The sequence below is a fragment of the Lynx canadensis genome, chromosome A3 (assembly GCF_007474595.2).
Source record: "Lynx canadensis isolate LIC74 chromosome A3, mLynCan4.pri.v2, whole genome shotgun sequence".
NCBI classification, from domain to species: Eukaryota; Metazoa; Chordata; class Mammalia; order Carnivora; family Felidae; genus Lynx; species Lynx canadensis.
The window spans coordinates 40,833,369-40,846,776 of NC_044305.1; positions in this window are offsets into that span (position 1 = coordinate 40,833,369).

Consider the following 13,408-nt stretch of genomic DNA (forward strand, 5'->3'; position numbering starts at 1 on the left):
TTTGAGTGCTTCCAAGTCAGGCACTGTGTGAAGTGATTTAAAATAATTTTCATATAACTCTCAAAAATTCAAGAACTCTATAGAGAATTTTCAAGTGGGTGGACACAAAAATCACTAGATTGTTAAAGGAAGCCCATGAAAAAAATCAGATAACACAAAATAAAAACACATTAATTTCTTTTATTCCAATTCCCTCATAGAAAGAGAATTTTATACAACGTGAATGTCAATGAGTTTGTTCCATAGATAAGAAAAACTGAAGCCCAGAGGTACTTCCTGTTACTGACATATGACAGCACACTGATAGGTGATGAGAATTTGTCCAGTTGAATCGTACAATCCTTTACTTCATCCAAAAGCTTTATCATCCTCATAACTCAGCATTTTATTCTGCATCAAAGAGGAGGTGGCTCTAAGATTTATATTCATGGTAACTTACAATGTCTGAAGCCGGTATGTCAGGAAGATTGTCACAAGTGGCCCAGGCTCTGATACGTGGGTCTGATGTTACAAATCCAGATTGGCATACCAAGGGCTGCTACCGCTGGTACCGTCTAACTTGAATGCCTTTCTGGACAAATATTTTGTAACTGGATTCACAAAGGATTTTAATTCCTTCAGATTAAAAGTTGTGGTTCATCTATTGCCCTAAAAGTTGTAAACAGTAAATTAAACAATGACACAGTCATGTCATACATACACATATACACATGCATATAATCATACATGGTACATTGCACAGAAACATCACTGGTACCATGCATTCATCTGATCCTGGGGGAAGGAATTAACTGTGAAGTTGTTCAAAGACAGGACCAGGGAACAGTTAATTAAACATCATTTCACCTGGGGTAGTAAAGCTGTGCCCAGGTGAGATATGTAGCTAAGATCCTGGTAAGTTGAACCAGGAGACTGTGATAATCATACAGTGAGTCAACAAAATCAACAAATAATTATTAAGCCTCCACCACATGTCAGACATTTGTTAGGCACTGGGGATATAATGATGATCAAAACTGTCCATGATCCCAAGGAGTTTATATACTAGTGAAAGGAGAAAGATACCAAATTTATAAAACTTAAAAAAAAAAAAAGTAAGATCACATTAGGCATTGACTAGTATGATGAGGAAGATAGAGAAATGTGATAGAGAATGAAGAATGAAGGGTAAGGGCGGTCATGGAACTATTCTTCTTGAACCGAGATTCAAATGATGAAAGGTAGCAGTGTCAGAAAGATTGAAGGGAAAAGTGTTTCAAACAGATGGAGCAGAAAATGCAATGGTCCTGAGATGAGAATGAGGAGCTTCTGCAAGAGGAGAAGTTTTAATAGCGACAGGCTTTTGAAATCCTTATTTCGTTCATTCCTTCATTCATTTATTTATTGTTTATTCATCAAAATATGTATTGAGCACATACTATAAATCATTTACTTTTCCAGACATATTTCCCTGGCCTTGTGATAGTTACATTTTCATGGGGGACACAGACAAGAAGCAATATGTAATAAGAAAATTATGTAATACATCAGAAGATAAGAGCATAAGAAAACAGAAAACGAGCCTCAGGAGAACCAGGAGTGGCCATGGGAGTGGTCAGGGAGGGCCTCATTGAGAAGGTGAGACAGGAGCCAAGGCTTGAAGCACCTGAAGGAATTAGCCATGCACATTCTGGGAAGTGGCAACAGCAAGCACAGAGCTGTGTTGGAAAAACAGCAAGGAAGCCAGTGTCGCTGGAGCGGAGTGAAGAGGAAATCAGTGGGAGACATGATCAGTGAGAACCTGATCATATACAGTAACGCCAGGAGTTTGGCCTTCCCTCTGAGAGACATAGGTAGGCCTTGTGGGGTCTTCACTCGCATCTAAGATCAGTGTGGGCATAGAAACCAAGGAATTCCATCCCAAGTGATAGGAAAAGCACCTAGGAAGGCTGGGCTTCCCATGACGTGGTGAGACCATGAGAGGCAGGTCCACCATGTCCGTGCACGGTGGTCCTGGAGAGGGTGGTGAGGAGGAACGTCAGGCTGACTCCTGCAGGTGGCTGTGACTGAAAAAGTGAATAATAGCGCTTTTTGAGAAATCATATGTTATTATTTTTTTAATCTAGGAACCATTTGACTTTCCTAAAATGACATAACAAGCTATTCTCTAGAAGTAAAATATAAACTTCCTGTTACTGAGCCATGAAAAAGAAAAGTACCTGAAGCAGTCCATAAAACTTTAAATTTCAGCAGAGTGCTAATTTAATCAGGGAAACCACAGCATTTTTGCTGTCTTCATTAAGCATGTTATATGGTCTCTGAGAATTCTGACTCTGCATCCAGAAGGGTAGTCATACTCTCCTTTTATCTCTAACAGATGTGGGTATCAAATGTTTATGGGCATGAAAAAGGCCTTCCCATTAAAGGAGACCCTGTCAAGGAGCAGGACTTTTTTTTTTTAATGTTGTTTTATGCACAAAACATTTCTTTTGAAATCACTGAGGCCACATAAATGTTAAAGAAGCAATGTAATATTTTCATAACACATATTTGTCTGTCGCTGCTGTTTCTTGCAGAATTTGTCCCACAGTGATCTTTGGGTTAGTGGTTTCTAAGTAGCCACCAGGCCTGACCTTCTGGGGGCCACACAGACAGTGATGCATTGATCCACAGAGACCACCTTTGGGGCTCCTGCTTTTGGCTAACACACAAGCAAAGTTTTCTTTTCCTGAAGTTATTTTATTCATCCTCGCCACTTCCTTCCACAGTCCTTTCTAGAAACAGAATTAAATTGCATTGGGAATAACAAGGAGGAAAAATAATTCACTCATATTTTATTGTTTTAATATATTACATTTGTATCACTGCTGATTTATGTTCTCTAATCCGTTGTCCCTCTGTTTTGCATTCTCCATGTCTAGTGGGGGTGTTGAATGAGAGTAACCAGTAAATAGGCTTGCAGAGAAGAATGTGGGGAGCGGGGAGATGTGGGGTGAGGTGAATCAAGGCTTGTTTTCTTGTTGATCTTTTACTTTGCTTTCCAAAGCAGGGGATAATGATTGCATGCTTCTGATCAGCTACAGGGAGGGGAGGTAATGCCCAGTACTTATATGTTGCATATTATCTGTTAATTGCTAAAATAAAAGGGACAGTAAAAAAAAGTGCTTTATATAAATGGAGATCTCTGGACACTTGACAATGACACACTTCTCAGTATATTGAGAATCATCTTTTTTTCTCCCCAGACTCACCCAGCCTTGATTGTCATGTTAGCCATTTTCACTTCTGCCTGCTTAGCACTGAGCAGCTGCTGGCCTTCACAGGGAGAGAGATCCTCCAGTTGCTCTGAGCTCCTTGCTGGGTGTAGTGATTGCCTGCACATCCCATCACGACTCCGGTGGGGACCCCAGCTCAAGGAAATTGAGTGTGCTTTTCCTTACTACTACGTTTTGCTTTTGTGCTTTGATTTCACAGAGAAAAGAAAAGGTAGATAATAGAATATTTATTCTTGGCTGCTGGCATACACTGCATTCCTACTGGCATGCACTTTCAATCCACTCCTGACAACTGGCATGAATCACTCTCTGTATAGAGTAATATCATTCTTGCTTGAGGTTTCTTAGGCAAAAACCATGAAGGTCCCCATTTTGCTGGATCCCCGTGTGTCACTGATTAAGAGAGAATAATTTTGACAAAGCGGGTATCTGACACCATTTTCTAAGTGTTGCCAGCATTACTCTTCCCTGGGGCCCCTTGGGTTGCAAGCATTTGATTTGGATTTTTCCTACTCCCTTTCTTGAAATGCATGACTAAGAAACCTCCACTTTCTCCCATGATTCTTGGTTATTCTCTTTGAAAAAGGAAGCAAAACAAGAATATTATTCTGTCAGAATATCCCAGCCCTGTTGTTTGAGGATGCTACCTTCCAATTTAAAATGACTGGCCATCTAAATATTGCTTCTTACACATGTACTTGTTAGAGGATATAGAACAGACCATCATCACACTTTTTCTTAAAAAGACTAGAGGGTAAATATGTTAAGCTTTGCAGGTCATATAGTCTCTGTCACAGCTGCTCAACTGTATTGAACTGTAAAAGCAGCAATAGACTATGTATATAGCCATGGCTGTGTTCCAATAAAACTTTATTCACAAAACCAGATGGTTGACTGCAGTTGGCCCACAGGCAGTAGTTTCCTGAACTTTGGTATAGATGGTAATCTTGGAGCTTTGGGGATAACCGCTTTCCGTCTGCTCTTAGTTAAGAAGATGTTGCCAAGGGTCCTAGTGACAACCTCCCCACCACGAATGGTTTCTTGTGATCTAATTGCACATCTTGTTTTTTTTTTTTTTTTTTTTTTTTTTTAACTCTATTTGCTCTAGACCCATCACCAACAAAGTAGGCAAGAGCCAGGGAAACTGTTGTTAAAAAAAACAGAGGGTCCAGAAGCCCAAACTCTCTAAAGTTTAGCTTTATTTTGTCATCCAGGCTCAGAAAGGCAGCTCTCATTTTGGCTCCCATCCCTGTCTCCATTGCTCGCTTACTCTATTTCAGTCCTGGCAAGCTGAGATCCTACAATCTTCGAACCTCACATTAGCAGCATCACTGGCCCCAATAACAGGAACACCATCCATGAGCTAGCCCTTTGACAATGCAGAAAGCTTTTCATGTGCCTTACCTGATGTGATCCTAGCCCAACTATTTGAGGCCATTATTATTATTATTATTATTATTATTATTATTTTCACTTACTGTGTTTACTAATAAAACAGCCCTGAAGAAGTCGAGGGACTTGTCCAAGATTCTGCATCAAATTTATTTCACCTTCAGGTGACTCAGAGATCTCTGACTCTTAATTCCTGGGATCTCTCCTCTATCTAGTGCTGTTCCTCAGTCCTGCTTCACTGAGGATCTGGCTTTTGCCATTCCTGTTTCATGTCTTTTCTGACAGATTATCAATACCCTGAGATGGAACACTCCATTCTCTGGAAAGAGGAAGAAAGCTACAGAAGACTATCCAGGATAAGAACGTTTTTAAATATATGGGATTAGGGGCGCCTGACTGGCTCATTCAATTGAGCTTCCAACTTCAGCTCCAGTCATGATCTCACAGTCTGTGAGTTCAAGCCCCATGTCGGATTCTGTGTTGACAGGTCAGAGCCTGGAGCTTGCTTCAGAGTCTGTGTTTCCCCCTCTCTCTGCTCCTCCCTCACTCATGCGCTCTCTCGCTCTCTCTCTCTCTCTCTCTCAAAAATAAATAAACATTTAAAAAATGCTACCAATGGTAGCAGGAGACAAGTCTTTGGTCAAGAATTTTCCAAAATACAGAATTCTTCCCTCTTCCCTTAGAGTTAAGCAAGACCAGTGTTACCCAGTGTCTGGTCTGGGATAGGTTTTAGGAAACCGGAAATGAGGTGGCGTTACCCAAGCAGTGTGAGAAGACAAACACAGAAGAAAATGGTGATGTTGAAAACTCATAGTCCATGGAATCCAGGAGACCAAAAGGGAAGGGTGAAAATTTTTAAGACTGAAGATTGGGGCACATGGGTGGCTCAGTCAGTTAAGCATCCAACTCTTGGTTTCAACGCAAGTCATGATCTTGCGACCATGGGTTCGAGCCCCGCATCAGGCTGTGCGCTGGCAATGCAGAGCCTATTTGGGACGCTCTATCTCTCTCTCTCTGCCCCTTCCCCGCTTATGCTCTCTCTCTCAAAAATAAATAAATAAACATTTAAAAAAAGACTAAAGATTAAAGCAGTTGATAAAGTTCAGTTGTAGCAGCAGGAGTCATGTGCTCGTAAGCACACATGCTTCCACACACAAGTGGCACCAGGGTATTCTCCTTGGCCTAAGTTAGTGTGCTGACCACAGACATCAAAAAGAAACAACCAGCCAATCAAACCAAATTCTAGGCCAGCTGCTCATCTTTCTTCCTCTTTACCCGGGAGCCACATCCAGAACACCTAAGACTTGACCTATCTAAATATGCAAGTTTTTCTCTTTCCTTCTTCTGTTGCCTCAAGTAGAAAAGTGCATCAGAAATTCTTTGCTCCACTGAGAAGTCCTTGGCTTCTGCCATTCACTGGTTTTTGTTTTTGTTTGCTTGTTTGTTTGCTTGTTTGCCACTCACTGTTGTTTACACAATTATCTCAAATCCTCTGCTAAAGTACATTTGAGCTATCTTCTTCCAACAGCTACTTTTTTATAGCTGAAGGAGAAAGGGATCTGAAGAAAAGAGAAATAAGGAGCCAAAGGCCAAAGATGCTTAAGAAACCAAGGATAGGCTCTTTTTTGTTAAGAAGAAAAGACAAACAAATAAGCACCATTGTTTCTAAATGAGAGATAGAGATTTTAGGCATGATTAGGTTTTTAACACAATCTCCATAATGAATCACTTACTCTGAATCAAACAACATCAGTGATTTTCTATAAAACTTCTATAAAATTCCTGGGATAAACCCAGAATCTTTGTACAAATATTTGCCATATACTTTAATTTTGGCTAATAAATATGCATATATAAATACATATATTCATATAATATAGATATACATATGTATTTAATAGTATATACTGTATGTGCATGTGTATATGTATGCATATATATATATATGTATAGGTATATGTATATATATATATATATAGCCTCTTAAAATTACATGTGTATGAGTATATACTCCCAAATTTTTAAAAAATTTGAAACTTGCTTAAAACTCCTGAATTTTTGCAATTAAATGCTCATGAATCTTAAACAGATCAAGAAGTCTTCTAGTGAATTGGAATTCTGCTCTACTCAATGATGTGTTGTAATTACATACATGTTTTTACAGTTATAGGAAAATGCCAGTTAAGGTGTTGTTTAGGACGTAATGTCAAGAGTTTACAAGTTTATATTAGAAATTAATTTGTTACTTTGGCTTCTTTGCTGGAAAATCATTTTATGTTTAAAATGCCATCATTCAATTATTTTGTAAGATGACAAAACCGAATCCAATTAGATTATTTTTATTTCTTAATGTAGTTTTGTGGGGTTTTTAAATGCTTATTTATTTATTTTAGAGAGCGAGAATGAGTGGAGGAGGGGCAGAGAGAGAGGGAGAGAGAAATCTCAAGCAGGCTCAGCACTGTCAGTGCAGAGTACAATGGGGGGCTCGATCTCACAAACCATGAGATCATGACCTGAGCCAATATCAAGAGTCAGACGCTTAACTGACTGAGCCACCCAGGTGCCCCCTTAGTGTAGTTTTTTTTTTTTTTTTACATCTCCTAACAAAAACATTCTAGGACACAAAAGAATTTGCTTGTCACTGTTTCTCATATATAGGGTTTTCTTTTCTTTAAGTTTATTTATTTATTTTGGGAGAGAGAGAGAAAGAATGAGTAAGGGAGGGGAGAGAGAGGGGGACAGAGAATGCTTAGTGGGCTCTGTGCCTACAGGAAAGATCCCAATGTGGGCCTTGAACTCGCAAACTGTGAGATCATGACCTGAGCTAAAAGTCATATGTTTGACTGAGCCACACAGGCACCCTCAAATTTTCTGCCCATTTTTTAAATGTTTACTTATTTATTTTGAGAAAGAGACACAGAAGAAAGAGAAACACAGGAAGGGCTGTGAGAGAGGGAAAGGGAGAATCCTAAGCAGGCTTCATGCTCTCAGCACAGAGCCTGATGCAGGACTGGATCTCATGAACCATGAGATCGTGACCTGAGCCAAAATCAAGAGTCAGATGCTTAACCAACTGAACCACCCAGGCACCCCATTCTGCCCAATTTTAATAAAAAAAAAGTTTTTTTGCTATGAGTTATAGGGCTTATTATATATCCTTAGATGATTTTTAAAAATGAATTTGGGGATCACTCTTGAACACTATTTAAAAATGTGATACAGGGGCGCCTGGGTGGCGCAGTCGGTTAAGCGTCCGACTTCAGCCAGGTCACGATCTCGCGGTCCGTGAGTTCGAGCCCCGCGTCAGGCTCTGGGCTGATGGCTCAGAGCCTGGAGCCTGTTTCCGATTCTGTGTTTCCCTCTCTCTCTGCCCCTCCCCCGTTTATGCTCTGTCTCTCTCTGTCCCAAAAATAAATAAACGTTGAAAAAAAAAATTAAAAAAAAAAAAATAAAAAAAAATAAAAAATAAAAAATAAAAATGTGATACAGTGCTGTCTTTGTCTTGAATAGGCAAATGTATATGTCAGATGTCAGTTCTGCTGAATAGAACTGTATTTCCCTTGGTCAACTAATGAAATTCTGAACTTACCTTAGATACTTTTTTTTCTTTTTTCTTTCCTAATTAAAAATGTAACTCATTTTTTTTTAATTTTTTTTAACGTTTATTTATTTTTGAGACAGAGAGAGACAGAGAATGAACAGGGGAGGGGCAGAGAGAGAGGGAGACACAGAATCCGAAACAGGCTCCAGGCTCTGAGCTGTCAGCACAGAGCCCGACGCAGGGCTTGAACTCACGGACCGCGAGATCATGACCTGAGCCGAAGTCGGACACTTAACTGACCAAGCCACCCAGGCGCCCCAAAAATGTAACTCATTAATGCAAAATAAAAATCCACAAAGGATAACAATATTAAAATATACATCATATTACATATATAAATTACTATGTAAGAATTTTATTGGCTTTATGCCAGAATAAGAGAAAATTAATCAGCACTGTATCTCTACAAAATTTTTGGTCATTTAGAAAAGAAGTAGACAGCATTTGATATCTTTCTGTCTACAAGATTTGCTAGTAAATCAAACAATATTGCCATACCCACTTTGCATATGTTTTGTTAAAGTGACTCTATCAGCACTTCATCTCGAGACGCTTGCTAATTTCTTATAGTATATATCTTAATTAAATAACTTTGACAATTAGTACCATTATTGAGAGCTTATTGTAATGCCAGGTCCTAAAGTAAATGCTTGCTGTTTTTGTTGTTGTTATAGTCATTTCACAGTCACAATCTTAGGAGGTAGATCATTTTATTACCCCCATTTTATAGGTAAAAGGACTAAAGACTGTTTCTCTGCCTCACTCAAGTACATCATCCAACAGTAACAATTTCATTAAGATTATATAAATGTTTTTTTAAAGTATCGCTCCACACAATATATTGTCCTTTTTACTCCAAATTATGCAAGGTATGATAGCATTTTACATTTTTAAAAAATATTTATCTATTTTTGAGAGAGAGGGGGAGAGAGCACAAGTGGGGGAAAGGTTAAAGAGAGAGAGGGAGACACACAATCTGAAGCAGGCTCCAGGCTCTGAGTTGTCAGCACAGAGCCCAACGCAGGGCTTGAATCCACCAACCATGAGATCATAACTTGAGCTGGAGTCAGATGTTAACTGACTAAGCCACCCAGGCACCCTGTATTTTACATTTGGAAAGCACAGATGATAAATAAAACGATTGTTTGTCTTCATTCATTACAGATTCTTTCAACCAGCCCATAGGAGTGATTACTATTAAAAATAATACTTAAAAACTTGCCCCAAATATCTGCTCAAAAAGAAAAAAAAAGTTTTCTGATCAATTAATATCAATGTTAAGTCTTCTTTCACAAACTATTGAAGCAAGACTCTCTCCTTTGAGTGGTTTTATTCTACAGCAGATGTCTCACTCTCCAGACCCATGGATTTTTCAGCCAGTTTAAACTGTTTAAAACATGGCTAATTCTAAATATGTGTTCACATTTTGATTACAACCAAATGTTCCAGACCCATCCCTGTATTTCACAGACTTACTTGGAACAGTGCCAGCAAAGCCAGCTGGAGAGCTGCTGGAGACCTGGGGAGGTCAGCAGGGAGTGCTGCCTTTTGTACTCAGCATTGAGTTTTTTAAGATCCACCAGCTTCAGACTCTACCACCAATTCTGTTTATGGTGTTTTTAAAACTTGGGGGTGTTTTGTTAAGTCACCTTATTTTTTTTCTCTCATCACGAGGCAACTCTTCCCTTAAAGAGCAATAACAAAGGAACAGAAAAGAATAAAATCTAACAGTGAAAGCCATCAACACGTTTTCTTTTCTGAGCACCACTTTTTCAGGCATTATTCTTTATAAAACATCATAGCAGGCCCTTCCTGAAAAGAAAGAGGAAAAGAAACTTTACATGATTAGGAAAGAATGGGAATTGAAGATACTGAAAGGTGTAGCAGGAAATGAAAATATAGTGACAGAAGAAGAAAAGTAATTCTTTGTTGTCCAAAACATTATTTTCTGTAACCTGTTCACACTGACTTGTGTATGTGTGTGTGTGTGTGTGTGTGTGTGTGTGTGTGTGTGTGTGTGTATTTCTTGCCATCTCATTCTGGTGTTAAAAAAAACAAAGTATTACTATGATCAGCTATGAAACAGCACTTCCTGAAGAGATAATCTCTTGGTTATAACTATTTATTTCTTAATTAAATACTAAATGTATCCTCTGAAATAGTTACAGTGGTGTTTAGTGTGCCCCTTTAATTTTAAGTGAAGAAGTAAGATTTTTAAAAATTTTTTAACAAGAATCATGTCTTTTTGAAGAAGGACAAGGACTAATAACTAGAGTTGTAATTTCTTTTTCACCATAAGCCCAATCAATTTGCTTTCTTTTTCTCCTAAGTTAAAAAATGAGCTGAGGCCAGCAAAAAGTCATAACTGGGTCACTAATTAAATGTCAGATATCTGCTTGTCTTGTGGAGTTGAGGACTATCTAGTTGAAGAAAATAAAATCATTGACTGATATTTGTGACAATGTATGTGGAGGAGGTGAGGGATAAAGCTGGCGTGTTCACTGTTGGATAGAACTATTTACATTACTCGTGATTCATAAAGTGATTGAGAAAGCATAAAGCCTTAGACTGTGTTAGAAGTTTTGTCTCCAAATGTCCAGATTTTTCAGATATGTGTTGGCACTATGCTGTGGATTAAAGAATAAAAGAGGTGTCAGCACTCAGCCTTCATCTAGATACCCGAAAGACAAGGATGTACCTGCAAGGGAGAGCTTAGCAAGCAGTCCATGAGCTAGGAGGAGAAACAAGCTTGGGTGACATGGCCTGAGGATTGACTCCTGGATTGGGTCAATGTAAGACAGCTGTTTTCGGGGGGAGTTGTGGTGAAGAACTAGAGTGGATTCAAGAGAAATTTAGAGGAGGAGAAATGGAAGCAACAAATATAGGAAACTCTTTCAAAGAGCTCTTCTCTAAAGAGGCATACAAAAATGGGATGATAGTTGGCAGGGAAAATGGAGTCAAGGAGAGGGTTTGGATGAAGACAGGTAAGAGGATAGTTTTGACATGGTGGGCTGGAAGTCCATGATAATGTCTATAATTTCATTTTGCTTTCTTAGCATATGTGCAAGTTACTCTTTAATCTCATTTCCTCGTGTCAAAATATGGCTTAATTTCTACTGAAAGCATTGGCTCCTGACTACAGATCAGTTATGATTACAAGTTTTAAGTGACTATCGCATTCTTCATTATGTTGCATTTACATCAACAGATAATGCCACGGGCATGGAAATCTTTTGTATTTCAGGAAAATATAGCATTTGTTCCAAGATTTATAACCCAGGCTCTGTTTACCAAGCCCTGTGCTCATGAGGGGTGTCTTTATCTAATTCTGACCAAGGCATTTTAGGATTCTGTGGACCAGCAAACCTTGCTTCTCAAAGCTGGCTCTCAGTCTCCAGTCCCCAGAGAAAGGAGGCAGGAAGTGTTCTCTTCCACCTGCCATTCCAGGAGTGCATGCCTATATTTAGGAATCTCTCCATTGTAGATCCATGACATTTATGGGGAAAATTACACCCTGAAACTATATGGCAGGATGGCAATAAATCTAATAAGTGCATATATGAGGAGAACTAAAATCTCTCCTTGCATCCTCCACATGACCTTGGATAAGGTTCTTGGTTATTTGTCGACTCAAGTGGCCATTCTTTGGATGTGAAGATGGTGGTATTAGGCACCAGAAATATTTCAAAGGGCGTTCTGCACATTAAAGGTTCTAATTATCCTTCTTCAAGCCAGCAGCATCAGTACTGATTATTAAACAGTTTTATAATCCTAACTGGCCTGAATTTTTTTCAATGCAGTCCTTCAAATTACCCTTCTGCAGTTATGAATCTTTCCCAAAGCATTTAAATCTGCATATACAAAGAGAAATACCACTGCTTATTCATGAATGCTACTGAACAAAACCTATATTTATTTCATGTTCGGGCTGTAAATATCAGAAATTTATGGGTGATGGTTTCTTAAGAAATAAGCACTCTAGGCTTGAAATGACTGGCAGTTCTATTATAAGGGATTTTGAACAAGCTTTGAGGCTCCTGGAGAAGAATTTATGCATTGCTGACTGTAGAGACATTCCACAGCAAAATATTAGAAATTTACTTGTTCTCAACCTGCCATGATAGTTAGGATTGAACTCTGGAGTTTTGCCATCTAGAAATTAAGTATCTTTGGAGTTATCTGTTTAGTGATGACTATAATATGTTTTTCCTAATTAAGGAAAATCCATCCAATCAGCTCTACCACCGAGGCTTCTGAAAGCCAGTTTTGAATCTCAAAAGTGAAAATCATCCATTTCAATCAAGCTTCAGTGAAATAACCCAGTTAATAATTTAAGCATAATCACCAAAAAAATAAGTTTGGTTTGCTTACACATTCATGAAATGGTAATGAACAAACATAGCTCTGTATTTTGCCAAATTTCAGTTTTAAACTCTACACATCACCTAACTTCTTCCTTTTCCTTCCCCCTCCTCTACATCAATCACAAACTGCCCTAACCAAGAGTCTTAGTAGATAGAAACAACTGACCAGTGCACCACTGGCTGGCTTAATCAGCTCTGGTTTGAATCATTCTGGACTGTGGGCAGTGAGAAGTATGCCTGCGTGAGTCTTCACAGAGAGGCCCCTCCTCCTGTATATTATATCCTTTCATTCATGAAGGGGACAAAAAGCTGGGCAAGTCCTAATTAATGCCTGTCATGAAGGGTTGATTAAGACATTATATAAAGTCATGACTTTTGCTTTAACTTCCCTAAAATATAAATGTAATTAAGTGAGTACAGCTGTGAAAATCATCCCAGTTCATTGCTTAGATGTTTCCTTGCCTAGACCAGTCATGTTGAGCTTGTATGTTTCCTTTCTCAGGGCTGAGTCTCTCCTCTGAGCTTTGGTTAGATGCTAAAGAGAAAACTAAAGCATTTCCAAAATCCTAGCAATGACCTTAAACCTCAAAGTCCATCCACATATAAACTTTTGGCCAATCTGTTATATGCCTTGTAACCTACACATGTGCTAGCAGATTCCTCTTAGAGACCCTAATCAGCTTGCCACGAACAAGTTGCCATCCTTAAATGCACATTCTTGGTGTTGGTTGGTACATATGCTTTAAGGGGAGCACTGCAGTGATCTGTATGTCTGCAATCTTGTAATTGAATATATA